Below are 22,945 nucleotides of genomic sequence, written 5' to 3'. Positions count from 1 at the left end.
GCGCAGGCTCAGTAGTTGTGGCACGGGGGCTTAGTTGCTCTGCGGCATGTGGGATCTTCCCGGACCAGGGCTCGAACCCGTGTCCCCGGCATTGGCAGGGGGATTCTTAATCACTGCACCACCAGGGAAGTCCCAAAAGGGTCTATTTTAAAACTAGAATTTTCTGTGTTCTTGCCACTCCACGACGGAGAGTTTAGCTGAATGAGATTTTATCACTAGCATAACTGTATAGAAAATGGATTCCTCAGAGAAACCTTGTATGCCCTGGTTTCAACGTGGGAATAAAAATGATATGAATTTTAATCTCTTATTCACTGTCCTAACTGTAAATTTGCCACCAAAATATTAGTCAGGGAATGACATAATTTTAGCTAATAATAAAACAAAAAGTTATTTTTCTTTTATTAAGATGGTAATAAAAAATTGTAAAGAACATTTTGAAAAAACAAATAGTAAACAATTTAAAAAAGGAAATCACTTAATCTTACTTCCAGAGATAGTCATTGTTCATGTTTTTTACTGTGTCCTTCTAGACTTTTTGAGTGTACACACTCACTGATGAGTGTCCTCAAAAGATAGACTGCAAGTTTTTTTGCTCCCTTCAACTTGTATTTTACTCCAATCATTCCGTTAAAAAGTCACCAAAGCTGGAAATGTCTATTTCACTTTAGACAATTTGGTAATTTTTATGGTGGTTGACTTACCATGCTTTGGGGAGGAGGGTAAAATATGACCTGTAAGACCAGGAATTTAGCTGTCTGAGCTCCATCATTCTGTGATGATGCCTGCACACCAAGAAAACACATGTCCATTCATGGAAGCCAGGGGGACACAAAAGGACAGGCCTGTTGGTCAAGTCAACAAACAGCCTGTCAGTTGACTATGCTTTCCCTCTTCTAACTGTAGACCATGTGGATATTGGGTGTGTTCCCAAAGAGGTGGCGATTACTCCCAGAGACCTATGTTTACTCCGCCTGGGTCGAGTATGCTTCAAGGCATTCACAATTTATTGGAGTCTGAAATGAAATGAAGAAAGCAAGTGAGCTGCTGTAACAAACAGGTGGCTTTCATTAAATATAACCATTAATCTTGTCCCAATTATTTACCAGACTGTGTTAGATTTCAATGTTTCCTTAATCTGTTGATGGGCTATCACCACAAAATATGTCACTGAAGTAAAATAATGGCTGATGTGTTAATGAAAACCATCAGGGAGACCAGAAGCCTCCCCTCCATAGAATGAGGACAATGAAGAATCTATTTAGGAAGAAAGAAGGAATTACTGATATTAATCAGATTGAACTACCTCTTTGGAGCTGTGTTTACGATAGTGGAACAAAAGCACAAAGCTGTGTAAAGACCTGTTGAATTATAAGAGCACTTCTAATTAAGCACTTCACAATGAAAATCTGAGTTTTACAAAAGCAATTTTAAAGGGATGATTCTTTATTTTACAAATGATTCACAATATAGTTAACAATACTATATTGTATGCTTAAAAACTGGCTACGAGGATAGATCTTTTTTTTTTTTTTCAAAACTGGCCAGAGGGGAGGATTCTTTTTTATTTATTTATTTATTTATTTTTGTTTGTGTTGGGTCTTCGTTTCTGTGCTGTGCGAGGGCTTTCTCCAGTTGCGGCGAGCAGGGGCCACTCTTCATCGCGGTGCGCGGGCCTCTCACTGTCGCGGCCTCTCCCGTTGCGGAGCACAGGCTCCAGACGCGCAGGCTCAATAGTTGTGGCTCACGGGCCTAGCTGCTCCGCGGCATGTGGGATCTTCCCGGACCGGGGCACGAACCCGTGTGCCCTGCTTTGTCAGGCGGATTCTTAACCACTGCGCCACCAGGGAAGCCCGAGGATAGATCTTATGTTAAGTGTTCTTACCACTAATAACAGTACTAAAAATAATGATAAATAAGAGGGCAGGAGAAAACTTCCAGAGGTGATGGATAGGTTTATGACATTGATTATGATGATGGTTTCATGAGTGTATACTTATCTCCAAACTCATCAAGTTGTGCACATTAAGTATGTATAGCTTTTTATATATGAATCATACCTCAATGAAGTGGTTTAAAAATAATAAAATTTAAGAACAACACACACAAAAAGATTCACAATAGAATTTTTAAAAAGATTAATCATCCAGTAAATTTAACATGGCATTTTCATTTTAAAATTCTGTCTGTAGAGACCCGTGAGACGCGAGTAGGAGCAGCGTACGGGGTAGTTGTCTCCGAGGGGCGGCAAGGGAAAAGGATTAGCCATGTTGTCTTTGACCAGAAAGGTGATCAGCACCGAGAAAGCCCCAGCGGCCACTGGTCCCTACAGTCAGGCTGTGTTAGTTGGCAGGACCATTTACGTTTCAGGACAGCTAGGCATGGATCCTGCAAGTGGACAGCTTGTGCCAGGAGGGGTGGCAGAAGAGGCTAAACAAGCTCTTACAAACATGGGTGAAATTCTGAAAGCAGCAGGCTGTGACTTCACGAATGTGGTAAAAACAACTGTTTTGCTGGCTGACATAAATGACTTCAATACTGTCAATGACAACTACAAACAATATTTCCAGAGTAGTTTTCCTGCAAGAGCTGCTTACCAGGTTGCTGCTTTGCCCAAAGGAGGCCATGTTGAGGTTGAAGCAGTAGCTGTCCAAGGACCTCTCGTGACAGCATCACTCTAAGTGGGCCCAGTGTTATTTAGTCTGGAATTTTAGTAGTGTTTTTAAATTAACATCTTAATTTTTACAGTATTTGTTGGAAAGTGTAAGGTTGACTGAAATATCTGAAGTTATTATGGAAATACCATATAATAAGGGGAATTGAACATGAGTTGAAGATTAATGATGAATCTAGTTACTGATGTTATAAATTACACTTCTATAACACTCATATTACTGGATGTGGGAAAAGAGACACACATTACATAGTTACTCAGAAAAATAAAAGTAAAGGGAAATAGCATATAGGAAAGATGAGTTAACTATTCCTGAGAAATAATAAAGAGCACACCTAATTCAATTAAACTATTAATTTAATGATGTGAACTATTTAGTTCTCATGTCAGATACATGATTCTGCTTTTACTTGAGTAAAATTAAAGCATTTAAGTTTGAATGGTAGAGGTAAAGGAGAAGAAACTGGACCAAATTTTATATAGGTAATATTTTTCTAATGGAAATAAAATAACACGCAGATTTAAAAAATAAAAATTAAAAAAAAAATTCTGTCTGTAACATACTGGGAACATACCTAAAGTATAAAATAAAAAAATATGATACACGAAGTTTACAATGGAGGAAACAGGTGGGGGTGTGAAGCCCTTCAGTTTTATCTGTTGGGTTCAGAGCAACTTTTACACACTGATTAACAAAGGAGAAATCACACTTCAGCTGTATTTCTTCTCTAATTTCCATAATGTATATGGAATTTGAAGGGACTTAGTGAAACCTTTTTACTAAGTAATCAAGGAAACTGAACCCAGAGAAACTAAGAGATTGCCTAAATCAGTCAACCAGTGAATGGCAGGTTCTCATAATGGTCAGAAACACAAGTTCTGGCATTTGACTGCCAAGTTCAAGTCCTGGCTTCTCTGGAAGCTAGGTATCCTTGGGCAACTTGTTTCATTTCTCTGGATCTAGGTTTTTTTATCAGTAAAGTACAAGCTGAGCTTATCTACTTCAGAGGGTGGCTGTGAGAATTGATTCTCCATGTGGCACACTTGGTGTTTTTTGAAGTAAGCATTCAGTAAGTGTTAGCCACGTTGGCTGCAGTATTCTCAATAGTAAAAACCAGGATGAGAACTCAACTTTCCTGACCCCCATCCAGGGTCTTTTCCTTTACACAAGTAATCACAGATGATATTAAAATGTTTATCATGGCCTGGGTACCAACTGGTCAGAATGAACCCATACCACCAAGATGGCAGCCTTTGTGTTCCCTTCCCAGCAGGAAATCTCACAGGAACACAGGACAATGGATGGCTCTACAGTTCTTGGAATGGATGTGTGGATGCCCTTTGTATTATTTTAGGGAGGCATTAATGACTGTGGAATAAGAATCACTTGTAGTGGGGCTGTCACAGACTGTGACACCTCAAATAAACCACACAACCTCTTTGTAGCTCACACTTAATACTCAAACACTGTGCACAGTTGTTATGGGGATCAACAAGAATCAGAAATGTAAAAGCCCTTTGAAAAAGGGTAAATCATTACACAAATGCAGGAGATTTGTGAAATACCTAAACCTTCAAGAAAACAGGTTCCAGGGGGAAATCAGCTAAGATCTATATACCTCTTCCACTTTGTAACAGTTTACACTAAACCTGTCTATGAGATTTAAAATGTCACATTCTATTTCTTCATTTTTACATTGGCCAAGGCAATCAAAATGAAAGGTTTTCTGTACTTCTATTCAGAAAGTGGATTTCTTCCTATTAACCAGGAATGATAAATTGGTAATTTTGCTTTTTTCTGTAGTGTAATGCACTATTTTATAATAGCTTAGGTTAATGAAACTATCACAAATTACATCTATTAACTAGAAACTCTATGTTCTTTAGTAAGTTTTTTCTTATGCTTGACCTAAACTTCTTTCACATGTGAGTGATGAATGTCTAAACCCATTTAAGGTTGGTAAACACTGCTTTAAACCATATTATGGAGTTGGTAATTTTTAAATGCCACAACAGTGTGGCAAAGTTATAACCAGTGCTAAACATCTATTTTAAATTTATGACATTTGTGCCTCTTCAGTAACGCTTTGGCCTTTTTCCTCTTCTGACTTAACTTCCTTTCTGTTTCTTATTCTCTATATAGATTGTTTCAATCTGTCTCACTTCTGAGCCAACATTTCTGAGATTAGGACACCATTTGGGACCCTTTATTTACCCACATCTTGTGTACAAATGCTTCTACAGACATTTACACGAACACACAATCACACAGAGCTAATCACATGAGGACTCAGCTCCAGCCTCTAATCACACGTGTGCTCACAAATATACAAACCGTCACTGGAAATAGTGAGACAGTTTTCTTTTTTTTTTTTAATTTATTTATTTTATTTTATTATTTTTAATTTTTGGCTGTGTTGTGTCTTCGTTGCTACACACGGGCTTTTCTCTGGATGCGGCGAGCAGGGGCTACTCTTCATTGTGGTGCACCGGCTTCTCATTGCAGTGGTTTCTCTTGTTGCAGAGCACGGGCTCTAGCCGCGCGGGCTTCAGTAGTTGTGGCTCGCGGGCTCTAGAGCACAGGCTCAGTAGTTGTGGCGCACGGGCTTAGTTGCTCCGCGGCATGTGGGATCTTCCCAGACCAGGGCTCAAACCCGTGTCTCCTGCATTGGTGGGCGGATTCTTAACCACTGCGCCACCAGGGAAGCCTGACAGTTTTCAAAGTTGCTCACAACAGTCTTTCTTTACTCTGTGGCGACATCTCATGCGTTCCTCGGCATGCTCTTTATTTAGGTTCCCAGAGGTGCAAAAATTGTTTCTGTGAGTGTGTGTAGGGGTAGAGTGGTAGAGGTCCTGACCCTGCAGAGACGATGACATCGCACATATATGAAGACAATAAAATAAGAATAATTTACTTTTCACAGTGAAGCCCCAACTTTGAGATTCTCTCTCCTCTTTAGTGCCACTGCTTTGCTGGTCCTGAGGTGCATACTTGGTCCTCCGCTGGAGTCATCAAATTTCATTCATGCACCTGTGACCACACAGGTGCAATGGCTCATATCAACCCTCCCCCAGGTGTCAGGCCTCAGACCTTTCTAATGGTCTTTATTAGTTTTGGGGAGGTGTCTACTCTGTTGCACTTTCTACTCTTCTTTTTTTGTTTTTCTTCTCATTACTCAGAGGAGCCTCTTAGCTCAATTACTTCTTCATATTGTGGTTCCCATCTCCTTGTTATTAGGGGTTTGGCTGATGGGGTAAAACACATGCTACCTCACAATATGGCACCTTGACATATTGAATATTTTGGGTTGAAGGAATTTGGGATATAACAGGTGCAGAAAGGATTCTCTCATCTCCCCTCTTCCCCAAAGTGGGTCATGAGATCCTCATGAGAGATGTGCCCTCCTTATCTTCACAGATGGAGTGATGCCAAGAGGAATCCGAATGATCAGGCCTTGCTAAGTTTCCCCCAGTTTACTAACTTTATCTCACATTCTTTTGTTTTATCACACTTTACCATGGCTTTCCAGTCTTCATCAAACCTAGGGTAAAAGTACTTGGGCTTAACTGCTTCTTCTGGTCTTCATTCCTTATGAATTCTCCTGTGTCACATAAAACTTATACTAAATAAATTTTTATGTTTTTCTCTTGTTAATTTGTCTTTTGTGAGTCCAGTGTACAGGGCCCCAGCCTGAGAACGTAAGATGAGTAGAGGAAGAGATTTTTTTCCTCCCCGACAAGGCTGTCAGATTCGTGCAGGAGGTAACGATTCTGTACTAGTGTAGAGTAAGGAGAGAGACACTTGAGGGCTGTCATTTCATCTGTGCTGCTTACCCCTGCCCTCTGAGAGTGGAGTGGGCTGAAGGTTCACTCATGCATTTGTTTGTTCATTCATATTTGTCTTATCCATCATTCATTTAATGCAGTTTTTGAGTGAAGACAATACCCCAGGTACTGTGCTATTATCAAAGGAAACCAGGGCCAGACTGTAGCTAAAGCTGTAAAAACAGATTTTATTCAGGAACTATTGCAACTGGGAAAAAGAGACCCCAGCATAGATTTGACCTTGATTCTGAATCAACAAGAAAAAGTGGGGATTTACAGCCAAGGAGCAGGGAGGGGGTTAGTGGAAGGAAATTACTAAGAGGAAACATCAGGGGTAGGGGGGATTCTGGTTAAACAAACTGAACAGGTTTGTAGCTGAGGGCAGGCAACAGTGATCAGATATCACCCAGAGGATGATTCGGGTTGAGAAATTTGATCAGATATTAAGGGTGAGGTTCTCTGTAAACTGAGCTTAACAAGATTCTTGCTAAAACTGGGCAGTGCAGGCCTAACATGGATGGACACAAGTCCAGGTTGAGGTCTAGTTGAAAAAGGACTTAGCACAGGGACTTCCCTGGCGGTCCAGTGGGTAAGACTCCACGCTCCCAATGCAGGGGGCCCAGGTTCGTTCCCTGGTCAGGGAACTAGATCCCACATGCTGCAATGAAAGATCCCGCATGCCACAACTAAGACCCAGCACAGCCAAATAAATAAATAAATATTAAAAAAAAAAAAAAAAGGACTTAGCACAGATGTAGAAAACAAACTTATGATTACCAGGGGGGAAAGCGGGAGTGGGGGGGTGGAGGGAGGGATAAACTGGGAGGCTGGGATTGACATATACTATGTATAAAACAGATAACTCATGAGGACCTACTGTATAGCACAGGGAACTCTTCTCAATACTCTGTATTGACTTACATGGTAAAAGAATGTAAAAAAGAGTGGTTATATGTATATGTATAAATGATACACTTTGCTGTACAGCAGAAACTAACACGACATTGTAAATCAACTATACTCTAATAAAAATGAAAACAAAGAAAATGAAAAGGACTTACAGGAGCCTGCCTAGCGTCTGGTCAAGGAGAGAGCTGTGGTCACTAGGTGCTGGGGAACGAGCGAGGGGGAAGGGAGTCCATGACACTGACCCTTCCCCCAAGGAACGAACAGATAAACAAAAAATTGCATCCTAAGATGTGGGTGGTGTGAGTGGGGGATGCCCAGTGAAGGAGGCAAATAACCTTGCTTAGAAAACTGGGTACATTTGATACCCCAAAACTGAGTTCATCTTGATGCTGAGCAGGGCCCTGTGGGGCTCCCAGGTACGGAGGCCTTTTTGTCCCACATTTCTCGTAGGCAAGACTCCAGCCTCCATGACCTTCCCTGAGTTCCAAAGGGTAGATTCAAACAGTTGCTAATCAAGGGAGGAGCAGCCAGGAAACCACCTGAGGCAAGATTAAAGGGACCAGAGAAGCTCATCAAGATTAGAAGACCACCTGAGACCCTCCACACACCCTAATCTTGTCAGCAACCCCACCCTTCTGAAACTTTGCAGAAGAAAGAAGAATGCAAGACTGTTACTGCCTTGATCCTTATCACATGATCCTTATCATCACCAGGAGTCCTGACTCTATAACCTGTCCCTCTTCCCCAGGGAAGGGGGCACAGTTCTTGACGCGCTAGCCTACTGTGTTTCCTCTTTGCCTGGCAAAGAAATAAAGCCATTCTGGGCTTCCCTGGTGGTGCAGTGGTTAAGAATCTGCCTGCAAATGCAGGGGACACGGGTTCGAGCCCTGGGCCGGGAAGATCCCACGTGCCGGGAACAGCTAAGCCCGTGTGCCACAACTACTGAGCCTGCGCTCTAGAGCCCGTGAACCACAACTATTGAGCCCATGTGCCACAACTACTGAAGCCCGCTCGCCTAGAGCCCGTGCTTCACAAGAGAAGCCACTGCAATGAGAAACCTGCACACCGCAACGAAGAGTAGACCCTGCTCGCCGCAAATAGAGAAAAGCCACGCGCAGCAACGAAGACCCAATGCAGCCAAAAATAAATAAATAAAATAAATAAGTTAAAAAAAAGAAAGAAATAAAGCCAGCCTTTCTTTCTCCTCCATAACTCCATCTCCGTATTTCTGTTCGGCATCGGTACACAGAGAGCCAAGATTTTGGCAACAATCTGTTGGTGGGTTTTGAGCCAGTAGACACAACCAAGCCAAAGATCAGGAGAAGGAAGGATTTATTACTTGCAGCAAGTAAGGAGACCACTGGGGTTCTCTCCCAAGGCAGTGTCTCCCAGGAAAGCAAAATTGGGAAGTTACAAGCTAAGGGTACATGCATATTCATGAAGGGGCTTGAGCAGAGGAGAATTCAGCATAGAATTGGAGCAAAGTTTGACAGAGTCCAAGCTTTAGTTGATTGAAGTCAGGAGGGTCAACATCATCATTCCATCCTCCACCTGGGTGGGGGCCTTAGTTCCTGCCCAACTCAAAGATATATTATTATGTATATCCCTTGAGGAACCAGGACCCTGCCCCAAGCCTGCACTGTTGATTCTTGACTGCTCCTGCATTCCCTTCCTTAAGATCATTAATTATGGAGACCTGTTCAAGGGCAAGCATTGTAGCCAGGCTTAGATCACAAAATGGCTTAGGCTAAAAGGGGTTCTCTTATGTCAAGAAAGTGAAGCCTGATTCTCCTTCTCCAGGGACCCTCTAACCGATCTGCTTACACCATCTTTTCCTTCATCCAAGAGGAGCAGTTTTAAAGACTGGTCCCTGGACCCCTGAGTTCTTAATCTGTTAGAGGAGCTGCAGAAACATGGGGAGACCTCTCAAGAAACAAAGCCAGTGTTAGCTGAGTTGCTTTGAAGTAAGTATAAATCCAGATCTTTCTGGCCAGTTGAATTCCAACTGTTTGAAGTTCTTAAAACAGGAAGATTTTCAGATGTGAAAAATGGTTTGCTCGTTCTTACCTTCTCCCCTTTAATGGACGTTTTTCCTTCAAATGTTATGCAGATGACTGAAGTATTCCCACTGTGAGAGTCCATTGGAAAGTCACGTCACAGTTCTAGACATGTTTGATGTTGAGGCTTGCTTTTTGATACTTGGCCTTGTGAGCTTATATATTTGGGGCCTTCTAAATCAGAAACTGATCCTTAACACAGAAAAGGCATAACTCCCCAGGTTGAGAGGAAGAAGTGTAGGAGTTCTGCTTGGCTTCCTTTATTGTTCTATGGGTGCCCTGAAAAGATTTTCTATTAAAAAAAAAAAATTGGAGAATTAGAATAAGATATCCTGTTCCTGTTACCTCTGGTCAGAAAAATAGATTCTTTTAAAAAAGGATCTATTTCAACATTGATCAGATTTGCATTGCATGTTTTGGCATGTCTTATGTGGACCAAATAAATGGTCTGTGAGGAACTAGGTGAAAATAGTCTCTAGTGCCACTTCCTTTGTTATACCTGTGGGATGGAGAGTTAGAAAATGAAGCTGGATAGAAAAAAATAAAAGCAGACTTTAGGGTTTATAGATGTTTGTGGGGTGTTCATTTGCATATATACAGACCCCCTAGTGGAGTCAGGGTGCTCCATCCTCTGTTAATTAGTAAAGAACATTTCTTTCTGATTCTTTTTTTTTTTTATTTGGCTGCACCAGGTCTTAGGTGCAGCATGTGGGATCTTTCTTTTAGTTGTGGCATGCAAACTCTTAGTTGCGGCATGTGGGATCTAGTTCCCTGACCAGGGATCAAACCTGGGCCCCTGCATTGGGAGTGGGCAGAGTCTTAGCCACTGGACCACCAGGGAAGTCCCCTGATTCTTTTAAAAAATTTTTTATTGGCGTATAGTTGAATTACAATATTGTGTTAGTTTCAGGTGTACAGCAAAGTGAATCAGTTTTACAGATAACATATATGCTCTCTTTTTTTAGATTCTTTTCCCATATAGGTCATTACAGAGTATTGAGTAGAGTTCTCTGTGCTATACAGTAGGTCCTTATTAATTATCTATTATATATATAGGAGTGTTGTTGGGCTATGCCCCACAGGCCTACAAGGCCTGTGCTTGCCCAGCTTCAAGACTGAAGAAAGAGCCCGGAGTCAGCAATCAGAGACATTAAGGGTTTAATGGATGGGGGAGCTTACGCGTCTGAAGCAAGGTCCTGGAGCGATACCCCACCATGTGTGGCAGACAGCGGGCAGGACATGGTGGCTGTCTTTGCTCCCAGGGGGAAGGAGTAGATTACCAGTTATAAGGAAATTGACATCAGGTGGGCTCATTAGTTACCATGGAAACCAGCAAAGGGGCATGACCCTCATTGCCCTTTTGATAAACTATCATTAGCTGGGGCCTGGGGCAAAAGGGAGTTCAGTCATGTGAGTATGGTGTAGGTGAAGCAGGCCCTGGTCGGGCAGGGGATGTACAGAGATCAAGAGAAGAGCCATCATGAGTGGCCTGACCATACAAGTGTGTATATGTCAATCCCAATCTCCCAATTGATCCCTCCCCCACCCCCCTTCCCCCCCCCCACCCCCCCCCGCCCCAGGCTGGTAACCGTAAGTTTGTTTTCTACATCTGTGAGTCTATATTTTTGTTTTGTAAATAAGTTCATTTGAACCATGTTTTTAGTTTCCACATATAAGTGATGTCATATATTTGTCTTTCTCTGTCTGACTTACTTCGCTTAGTATGATAATGTCTAGGTCCATCCATGTTGCTGTAAATGGCATTATTTCATTCTTTTTTTATGCTGAGTAATATTCCATTGTATATATGTACCACACCTTCTTTATCCACTCCTCTGTCAGTGAACATTTAGGTTGCTTCCATGTCTTGGCTGTTGTAAATAGTGCTGCAGTGAACATTGAGGTGCCCGTATCATTTGGAATTATGGTTTTCTCCAGATATATGCCCAGGAGTGGGATTGCTGGATCATATGGTAGCCCTATTTTTAGTTTTTTAAGGAACCTCCATACTGTTCTCCATAGTAGCTGCACCAGTTTACATTCCCACCAACAGTATAAGGAAAAGTTCTCTCTAGTTGTGGCATGCAGGTTTTCTCTCTCTAGTTGTGACGTGTGGGTTCCAGGGTGAGTGGGCTCTGTAGCTTGTGGCACGCGGGCTCTCTAGTTGAGGTGCGTGAGCTCAGTAGTTGTGGTGAGTGGGCTTAGTTGCCCTGCGGCATGTGGGATCTTAGTTCCCCGACCAGGGATCGAACTCGCATCCCCTGCATTGGAAGGCAGATTCTTAACCACTGGACCACCAGGGAAGTCCCTGATGATGGCCATTCTGAACTGTGTGAAGTGATACCTCATTGTAGTTTTGATTTGCATTTCTTTAATAATTAGTGATATTGAGCATCTTTTCATGTGCTTTTTGGTCATCTGTATGTCTTTCTGATTATAATGAACCATTTGGCAGAGTATTTGGAAGTGCTAATGGCCTTTGATTTACTCTGGCAAGATGGATCCTTCGGTCCAGTTAGAATTATCCCTTTTCACCAGGTGATGGGGCCCAGTGGAGCTGCTCTGTCCACCTGGAAGTCATTACTGGAGAAGAATCTCTCTCTCTCTGTAAAATTCAGGGTCAATAACACAATGTGTTGTTTTTACAGTGACGACATAGTCTCAGTTGGGAAAAAAATATGTAAAAGAATGCTCTAAAAACAGTGCCCAACTGGAGACTATTGTTTTCGAAGATACATGTAGAATCATGTCTTCTTTATAGTAAGAGGAAGAGTTAGTATAACTCAGTTTTATTCCTCATTGTGCCATTGAGAATCTAACTTAGAAAAGGCATTTGTCCCTTTCTTTTAGTATTTACCAACCCTCTACGTGAGAAAACTAACCCTGAAAACAGGGTCAAATAATTCCTAGTAGCTATTCTGATTTTGTTGGGTTAAACCTTGAGGAAAATACCTTATAATGAGAGCTAAGTGAACATACACACTTTCTCTGTAGAAGAGTCCCACAAAAATCAGCCAAAGACAGTCTAGAAAAGATGACCTGTTACATGGAATTTCTTGTAGTTTTACCATTTTTACCTTTCTTCTCCCTTTTTGGGGGTTTGCTTTCAGGCTAAATGACAGATCTGTATCGTATGTAACCATCAAGTGCTTATTTTCTTGGGTGCAATTCCATCACCTGAAATGGGCTTTGTATACATACATATTACTCTTCTTTAATAGAAACCTGATGAACTTCAGAATTTCTTTGAAATATGTACTCAATATAAACCACTCTTCATTTTTTACAAAAGTAGAGCAGCATAGCAGCCTTCATTTATTCTCAAAAAATTTTTTTTTCTATTCTCTCATCTCATTCCTCAAAACAGCCTTAATGGAAATATCGATAAACATGAAAAATGCTCAACTTCCGTAATAATCAAAGAAATGCATATTAAAATGAGATAGTATTGTTTCTCCTATCATTGGGACAGAAATGAAGGATATTAATCATACCATTGTGGTGAGGGAGAGGGGCAAAGAGAACTCAGAACCCTGCTCCCCACCCCACCGTGGTCCAGCTCCAGCCCTTTCTCAGGCCCCTGCTCTGTTCCTTCGTGCCCCAGGGGTCTGTAAACCACCCCCTGTTCTTGCAATAAATCCCTTTTCTCTCTCTTTTTTTTTTTGCTTTTGTTTTTACCTTTTTTTTTTTTTTTGGTGCAAGGAAAGTCTTAATTAATATAATGAATACTTTTGCCTTCATTTCAAGCTGTTTTCTCTTTATGGTATTTATTACTTTTACAATTTATCACATGCACCTTCTTGCCTTCATTGTATAAAGGATACTAAACCATTTCCTAATTTCTTTCCTGGATCCCGCATAGGATCATTTTTCAGTTGTAGGCTTTTCCTTTGAGCTCTCTGGGCATTTTTCCTTTTTCCTATGTCTAAATGTGATTTCACAGACCTCAAGTTTTCCACCAACCCCCTCCTTTTTCTGAGCTTCAAACAAGAGAGAGAGATCTATTCACACTTGATATTTGCTCTCAGACCTTTAATTGCTGTTAATTGTCCTTGGCTCTACCTACTCACTATATGTACTTCCCCTTCTTAGATTCAGAGCTGCAGGCAGATTGATACGCTCAGCCCTCTGCCTATGTCCCCAAAGAAATTAATCTAGTGGGGCTCTTGAGGTACTCGGGAATGAGGCCTTCCTAAACCCTCTTGATTTGTCCTTTGATTCTTTGACCCATTGGAACACAGGGACAACTGTAATCCCCAGGGCGGACCACACCCTCCAGGGTAGATTGCAATCCCCATGAACTGCCACCCAGATCCTTCTCTCAATCTATAGAATTTTACTTGTGGGGTTTTACCTTCCAGGATGCAATGCACTGCTGCTATCAACCCTTCTCTCTTGCCCTGAGTTTTCTGGCAGAGAGACAGGGGGCACAGAGGCATCTTATCCTGCCTGCCTTACAGCTCATTATTTGGTTTTTTGGTAGCCACAGACACTCAGTCTCTGAGACAGGAAGTAGAATCCCAGGGAGGTATAGCATGTCTTATTGCTTTTTTCAGTCTGGCTCTGGTTAGATTTTTCTCAACCCAGCTCCATTGGCAGTAACAGTGGATGGAAATTTCTAACAGGTTTTGGCATTAGATTGTCTCTCAGTGTGAGTTTTCACTAGAGAGGAAGGAAGCTGATGAGGAATCCAGTTATCCGCTGCATGGGACCCAGTAATATCTTCTTACCGCCCTCCACATGAAATTTACCCCACTCCCCCTGGGTTTCAATAGTCTGCACAATCTGGCCTAATCCTGTAATCCATAACCTCTGCTCCAAGCAGCTGGCCTCCTTCATCTGTGTATTCATGTCTCTTTTCTTCCTGGCAGGGTCCCTTTTTCTGTTCAGCTAAATCCTTCCATGTAATGCCGAGATCAAGTTTTATCTCCTTCTTGAAGCCTTTTGATGATCCCAGCCTGCATCGAAGTCCTATATTTTCCTTCCTTCCTTCCTTCCTTCCTTCCTTCCTTCCTTCCTTCCTTCCTTCCTTCACTGAACAAATATTTGTTACATGCTTGTGCTATGCCCATCACCATGCTTTAAGTGGGAATTCCACTTAAAATAAGTAAATAAGGCAGATTTGTTCCCCGCCTTCATGGGACTGAAAGTTTAGGTATTATACACACAAAAATCAGACAATAATAGAGCCTTTCAGTCCTCTTTATAATCCTTATTAATCAGGGTATTTTTTTTTTTTTTTTTTGCCATCAGCAAGACCTAGTTCTGGAATATAGACCCAAACATGGATTTCTTGGGAACGTCCTTGGGTACCTCACAGAACTGAAGGAGAGCTGAAACCCTGGCTTCCGGGGGCAGGAAGAGAGAATCTCCAGGGATCTCAGCAGTGGAAATATTTACGCTTTGCAGGGCAGTGCCTCGGCTTCCAGAACTGCTCCTTCAGGCGTGGATGCAGAGTTTCAAGTCCCAAGAGAAGCTGGCATGTTTAAGTTTAACTCAGGTGATTTAGATCTTGCAGCCAGGTGGAGGTGGGTGAGGAAACTGGGGCCACTGGGGCCTTCCCTTTGAGGGGAGACTTTTCCCAGAGCAGGGGAATTTGTTGTGACCTGGAGCCACCATCCCATGGACGCTGTGCTGCCCAGATGGCCCCTTCAAGGTTGAAGAGCCTATTCCTCAGCTGCTGGGAGTGTGCAGGCCAGGCGGGGAGCCCCCAGCTCTCAGCCCACCCTGGGAAGGGCCACCTTGCTCTCCGTCAAGCTTCCCACCTGGGCATCCCACACCCAGCAACTGGTGGGAATGTGTGGGGCTGTCTGAAGGCCCAACGTGGACCATTCTGAAGGGACATCTCAGCTTCAGAGCTTCCCACAGATGGCCTGTGCCACAGCCCTGCTTCTCCATCTGCCAGGCTGAGTCCTTCCGTTCCCCCACAGGTGTGGCCCCCGAGAGCACTCCCCAAGATCTTCCTGTGACCTAATCTCTACCTCAGTCTGCTTTCTGAGGAGGCTGATCTGCAACACACCCGATGGAATACACAACACTGATGACAGTCGCACCCTTCTACACCTTTTTATATATTGCCTGGCTTAGTTTGTTAATTATTTCACATCTTACTTACGCCTTCCAAACTAGATTACAGACTTCCTGTGAGTAGAAACCTTAACTTCCCTGACATCCAGCCCTCCATCCCGGTTACTACATGAGGCACATAAGGATCACTCAAAATGATTGTTCCCAGTTGAGGGACAAAGTCACACGAAGTCTCACATGTCACAAAGTTTGCTGTTTCAGATGGACCAGAGATTTAACACGTCAAAAAGAGCTCTTTTAAAAGAGTTTCAAGCTGTAGTCAAAAGGTTTTGTCTTGTTTTTTTTTTTTTTTATTGTTTTCATTTGATGAGTGGCCAACGCATTGATTTTCAAGAGCAGAAAATTCTGATTAGGGAGAATAAATCCCTGTGTGATAACATCTTTTTTTCTCTCTGCTTTCTGGGTTTTCCTTGTCTTTCATCTCTGGGGGAATGCAGCCACATAACCTTACCAAACATGCTTAAGTACATGAATTTAAGAGCTGTTTCATTTCTTTATGAGTGTGTGTGTGTGTGTGTGTGTGTGTGTGTGTGTGTGTGTTGGGGGGGAGCGGGGAGAGGAAAGAGCCTCCTAGACTGTGACGTCGTATGTCCCAATGACTGGATTTGGGAGCTGGCTGGGTGCACAACAGCCATGTGCCTAGAAGAACAAATGAAAAGTTGGTGAGGGCTCCCAGGCTTGGAGCTTTAAATAAGTATTTTTTCAAGAAGAGGGGATTTAGGAATAAGCCATCTCCACAAGCACTTTGTAATCATCCCAGTTCCAAGACCAATAAAGCGAGATTCCTTTTACCTAGAGAATGTTCAGTTTTTAAAATGGAATAAAAACATGATTTTCTGGTCCTTTTTCCAGTCTCTTAAACACTCCTACTCCTACCTGCGTCCAGAGGTAACACTTGCAAAGGGAAGTTATTACCTCCTGCCCATCAGTCCCTGTCTGACTCTGACAATGTAAGAATATTTCATAGAGCTACCCCATGATGCTGCATTTCCTACACTCAGTACACATGTGTAGTTTCCCTTCATTTTAGAAAAATTGTGCCATGAGCACAGTAAGGAGTCCCATGTTTTTTCTCGTAAGAATTGTGCTTTTGTGATATATTTTTTAATTGATTAAAAGGTGAGGGTAATAAATGAACATCTGATCCAAGTTTCAGCAAAGGACTCTTTATTGAGGTACAGGCTCTAAAAAGTTATTTTAGGCAAGTTCCCAGAGGCAGTTTTTAAAACCATAAGGCTGGATGAGGAGACTGTGATTCTAATGAATTCTGCCACTCCTTAGAAATAAGAGTTTCCTTCCAAGCAGAGTGGCTAGTGAGCTGAGAGGTAATATTTTAAAATTGCTGAGTCCAAACATAACCTGGATTTGCATTTCTTAAAGCCTATAGTTTGCTTTTCACATTTTCTCTCTTCCCCAGTGACTCTGGCATTGTATGGTCCAAGTTGCTTTCTTTCAGAGGAAACTTGGGCTCATTTTATGAGGTGTGGAATAGAGAGCCAGCCTGGTGCTTTGACTGGCTGAACTTTCCATACTGCCTTAAACAACCTGGGAAAAGTCAATGTGATTTATGACAGTAGTTAACTGCTACCCTTTTACTTAGCCAGAAATACTCTCAGCTATCAAAAAAAACCCCCAGACCTCCCAAACCCCCCAAACTGGCACATTTTGAGCCACTGTTATTTCTACATCTTGACTAGTCATCTGAGTGATTCATTAATTAAGTTTATCCAGCTAAGGAGCCTTCCTTGTAAGTGAGGGTACAGTGAAAATTGGTAAAGAGATCTTCTAGCTACATCCAGTATAATCTTAAAGACAGGGAAGGTCTACTGAACAGATATATGGTATGAGACTGGTTGGTTATTTTCATGAATTATTCCCATGTGTTGGGTCTAAAAAGCCCAAGATCATGCAGCAGGTGCTGGCTTCTATAACATTCACTGGGGTCTTTTTGTGCTTGTGTTTTAGGTTATGTGAATCTATGCAGTAGAGATGAAAATTAGAGACACAGACAGACACAGACAGACACACACATGCACATACCCTACACACCCCTCTACCACTCAAAAAGCATTTCCCCCCACCAATATTTCTGAAAGATCAGGATGCCAGGCAGGTATTTACAAAATCAGAGATGATCATCAGACTAATATCTTTAAAATTGTATGGTGCATTTTCCTTGCAGTAGCTTAAAGACCTTCCTTTATATCTACTATATGTTTGGAAATGAAAAACTCCCCTTTCGCATAGAGGTTAAAGCCACACGCCTGCAGGGGTTCCCAAGCTTTTTATGGCAGCGGCACATATGAGAACAATGTTCACCATCAGGCGTCTGTCATTGGACATTTGGGTTGCTTCTATGTTGTAGCTATTGTGAATAATGTTGCAATGAACGTAGATGTACAAATATCTCTTTGAGATGCTGCTTTCAGTTCTTTTAGTTATGTACCCAGAAGTGGGATTGCTGGATCATATGGTAGTTCTATTTATAACTTTTTGAGGAACTGCCATACTCTTTTTGAAAGCAGCTTTATAATTTATCAGTCCCTCCAACAATTCACAAGAGTTCCAGTGTCTCCACATCCTCACCAACACTTATTTATTTATTTATTTATTTATTTAGGATAGTAGCCATCCTAATGGATATGAGGTGGTATCTCATAATTTTGATTTTCATTTCTTCAGTGATTAGTGATGTTGAGCGTCTTTTCATGTGTTTTTTGGCTATGTATATATTTCCTTTGGAAAATGTCTATTCAAGTCCTTGGCACATTTTTTGAGTAAGCTTTTAAATTTTTTTGTTGTTAAGTTATAGGAGTTTTTTATATATTCTGGATATTAATCCATTATCAGATATATGATTTGCAAATATTTTCTCCCATTCTGTGGGTTGTCATTTTACTTGTTGATACTGTCTTTTGATGCACAAATTTTAAAAAATTTTATGAAGTTTAGTTTGTTTCCTGTGCCTTTAGCGTCATATCCAAGAAATCATTGCCAAATCCAATGTCATGAAGATTTTACCCTATGTTTTCTTCTATAAGTTTTGTAGTTTTTGGTCTTACATTTAGGCCTTTGATCCATTTTGAGTTAATTTTTGTATATGGTGTTAGGTAACGGTCCAACTTCATTCTTTTGCATATGGATATCCAGTTTTCCCAGTACCATCGTCGTAACGACTGTCCTTTCCCCATTGAATGGTCTTGGCCCCCTTGTCAAAAATCATTTGACTATATATGAGAGGTTATTTTTGGGCTCTCTATTCTATTCTATTGGTCCTTACTTCGGTCTTTATGCCATTACCACACTATTTTGATTACTGTAGCTTTAGAATAAGCTTTGAAATTAGGAGGTGTGAGTCTTCCAGCACCATTCTCTTTTTCAGGATTGTTTTGGCTATTTGGGGTCCCTTGAGATTCCATATGAATTTTTTTTTCCTATTTTTTTGGCCACGTGGTGCAGCTTGCAGGATCCTAGCTCCCTGATCAGGGATCGAACCCAGGCCCTTGGCAGTGAGAGCGCAGAGTCCTAACCACTGGACTGCCAGGGAATTCCTCCATATGAATTTTAAGATGGGTTTTTCTCTTTTTGCAAATACATCATTGGGATTTTGATAGGGATTGCATTGAATCTGTAGGTTGCTTAGGGTATAGTTTCTATCCTAACAATATTAAGTCTTCTGTTCAAGTATTTTGTTCTTTTTGATGCTATTGTAAATGGAATTGTTTCCGTAATTTCCTTTCTGGATTGTTCATGGTTAGTGTGTAGAAATGCAACTGATTTTTGTGTGTTGAGTTTGTATCTTACTATTTTGCTGAATTCATTTATTAGCTCTAACAGTTTTTGTGTGTGGAACCTTTAGGGTTGTCTACATATAAGATCATATCATCTACAAACAGAAATAATTGAAATTTTTCCTTTCCAATTTAGGTGACTTTTATTTATTTCTTCTTCTTCTTTTTTTTTTTTTGTCTAATTTCTCTGGCTAGCACTTCCAATACCAGGTTGAATATAAGTAATGAAAGTAAGCATCCTTGTCTTGTTCCTGATATTAGAGGAAAAGCTTTCAGTATTTCACCATTGAGTATGATGTTTGCTGTGGGTTTTCCATATATGGTTTTATTATCTTGAGGATGTTTCCTTCTATTCCTAGTTTGTTGGGTATTTTTATCTTGAAAAGATTTTAAATTTTGTCAAACACTTTTTCTGCTTCAATTGAGATGATCATGTGTTTTTTTCCCCTTCATTAGATTAGTATGATGTATTACATTGACACTGACTGATTTTTTTGTATGTTGAACCACCCTTGCATTCCAGGAATAAATCCCATTTGGTTATCATATATGATCCCTTTAATATGCTGCTGAGTTCAGTTTGATAGTATTTTGTTGAGGATTTTTGCATCAATGTTCATAAGGGATATTGGTCTGTAGTTTTCTCTTCTTATAGACTCTTTGTATGGCTCTGGTGTCAGGATAATACTGGCCTCAAGGAATGAGTTAGGAAGTGTTCTCTCTTCAATTTTTTGGAAAAGTTTGAGAAGGATTGGTATTTGTTCTTTGAAAGTTTGGTAGAATTCACCAGTGGAGCCATTTAGGTCCAGGGCATTTATTTTGGGGAGGTTTTTGATTATTCTTTTCAATTTTCTTACTAGTTGTAGGTCTATTCAGATCTTCTATTTCTTCATGACTTACTCTTGGTAGGTTTTGCATCTATGAATTGTCCATTTCATCTAGGTTATCCAGTTTGTGGGTGTACAGTTGTTCAAAGTATTCTCTTATAATCTTTTTTCTTTCTGTAGCATCAGTAGTAATGTCTCCAGTTTTATTTCTGATTTTAGTATTTGTGAGTTCTCTCTTTTTTTCCATTGTCCTTCTAGCTAAAGGTTTGTCAATATTTTTTTATCTTTTCAAAAACTTTTGGTTTCATTGGTTATCTCTATTGTTTTTCTGTTCTCTTTTCATTTATCTGTACTTTAAACTTTATTATTTCCTTCCTTCTGCTAGCTTTAGGTTTAGTTTGTTCTTATTTTTCTTGTTCCTTAAGTCATAGAGTTAGGCTGTTGATTTGAGATCTTTCTTGGGTTTTTTCTTTAAGTCTTTATTGAATTTGTTACAATATTGCTTCTGTTTTCTTTTTCTTTTAATGTTTTGGTTTTTGGCCACGAGACATGTGGAATCTTAGCTCCCTGACCAGGGTTCGAACCCGCACCCCCGGCATTGGAAGGTGAAGTCTTAACCACTGGACCACCAGAGAAGTCCCTCTTGTTTTTTAATGTAAACATTTATAGCTGTAAATATTACCCTTAGCACCATTTTTGCTCTGTCCCATAAGTTTTGGTATGCTGTGTTTTCGTTTTCATTCATTTCTAATCATTTTCTTTCTTTTTTAAAAAATTTATTTATTTATTTTTGGCTGCGTTGGATCTTCGTTGCTGCGCGCAGGCTTTCTCTAGTTGCGGCGAGCGGGGGCTACTCTTTGTTGCGGTGCGCAGGCTTCTCACTGCTGTGGCTTCTCTTGTTGTGGAGGGGCTGTATGCGCACGGGCCTCAGTTGTGGCACACGGGCTCAGTAGTTGTGGCACACGGGCTTAGTTGCTCCGAGGCATGTGGGATCTTCCTGGACCAGGGCTCGAATCCTTGTCCCCTGTATTGGCAGGTGGATTCTTAACCACTGCGCCACCAGGGAAGTCCCTAATCTTTTTTTTTTTGGAGACAGAAGTCCACAAGTCCAGAAGCACCATAACCAAATGATCCTATCTCCCATGTATTCTCTTAAGATCTCATTTATCTTTCAAGAAGTCATTTGTGTTTTCATGAATGCCTTTTGTGCTCCCCTTCTAAGAAGCTATTTATTCTCCCAGAAATGGCCCCTCTACTCTTCTCCAGCCCCACTCCAACCAGCTCTATTTTTAAAAAATATTTTATTTATTTTTTTATTTTTTATTTTTGGTTGCATCGGGTCTTAGTTGTGGCACGTGGGGTCTTCCTTGCGGCGTGCATGTTTCTCTCTAGTTGTGGCATGCAGGTTTTCTCTGTCTAGTTGCGGTGTGCAGGCTCCAGGGCACATGGGCTCTGTAGTTTGCGGCACACGGCTCTCTAGTTGAGGTGCGCGAGCTCAGTAGTTGTGGTGCGTGGGTTTAGTTGCCCCCCTCATGTGGGATCTTAGTTCCCCCACCAGGGATTGAAACTGCGTCCCCTGCGTTGGAAGGTGGATTCCTTACCACTGGACCACGAGGGAAGTCCCTAACCAGCTCCTTGAGTCACATTTTTCTGTGAACTCCTGTGTACATATGTAAATAAAAACCTGTCATTTTTCTTGCTAATCTGTCTTTTGTCATCTTAATTTGTAAGCCCCTCATCGCAACATAAGAGGATAGAGAAAACGTTTTTTTTCTTCTTGACATAACTGTCTTGTTGGGAAAAGAGGAGATAGTACATGTAGCACTAAATATTTGGACAGAGTTGAGTATTTTTAAATTCTTGCATTGCTATCTATCTTGAGTAAATTACTCAACCTGTCTGAACTTCCTTTTACTTCATCTGTAAAATGGGATAGTGACTTTACCTACTTCTCAGGTTTGCTCTGAAGGTAAAATCAGATAATGTACGTAAAGTGCTTAGCATAGTGTCTGGCACATAGCAAGTATTCATTAAATGTTAGCTTTGGCTACCATTGTTCATCGTGATGTTTGTAGCCGTCATAGCAAAGTTTTTATATGTTATGACTTTGATGACTATTGAATTAGTTTGGATTGAAGGTGGCATATTTGGGCCTGCAGGGGAAGAAAAATAATTTTCCCTCTACCTTTCTGAGTCCTTGGCAGAGACCCCTGTAATGAAAGACAGATTAACAAGAGAAAAAAAGCAGTTTATTTGCTTATTTATTTTTAAAATTTATTTTATTCGAGTTGATTTACAATGTTGTGTTAATTTCTGCCGTACAGCAAAGCGATTCAGTTATACATATATATATATGTATACACATTCTTTTTCATATTGTTTTCCATTGTGGCTTATCACAGGACATTGAATATAGTTCCCTGCGCTATACAGTAGGACCTTGTCTGTCCATCCTATATATGATAGTTTGCATCTGCTACTTCCAAACTGCCAGTCCTTCCCTCCCCTACTCCCCCACCCCGATCCCCCCTTGGCAATCACAAGTCTGTTCTCTATGTCTGTCGGTTGAAACAGAAGTTTATTAACAGGTATACCTCATGTATACATGGGAGATACCCAGGCAAAGATGAGGAACTCCCCGAGGTGGCTTAGAATTCAGACTTAAATGCCATCTTAATAGGGAAAGTGGAGAGGGGATGTAGGTCTCCTAGGGGAGCGTAAATAATTTTTAGAAAAGATGAATGGACCCTTAGAAGAATTGATGGGAAGTATGAC

The 22,945-nt window shown here is 41.1% G+C and overlaps 1 pseudogene across 1 annotated transcript; it reads left to right on the top strand.

Annotated features, from left to right (window-relative positions):
- The first annotated feature begins 1,892 nt into the window (after positions 1 to 1,892).
- Positions 1,893 to 9,532, top strand: LOC309625685 (2-iminobutanoate/2-iminopropanoate deaminase pseudogene; annotated as a pseudogene). The gene has a single exon. The product of its transcript is annotated as a 2-iminobutanoate/2-iminopropanoate deaminase pseudogene (transcript).
- Positions 9,533 to 22,945: the final 13,413 nt, after the last annotated feature.

The sequence above is a fragment of the Balaenoptera borealis genome, assembly GCF_965194805.1.
Source record: "Balaenoptera borealis genome assembly, chromosome: 3".
NCBI classification, from domain to species: Eukaryota; Metazoa; Chordata; class Mammalia; order Artiodactyla; family Balaenopteridae; genus Balaenoptera; species Balaenoptera borealis.
The sequence above is the reverse complement of the archived record's forward strand: the minus strand, read 5'-3'. Positions and strand labels throughout refer to the sequence as shown.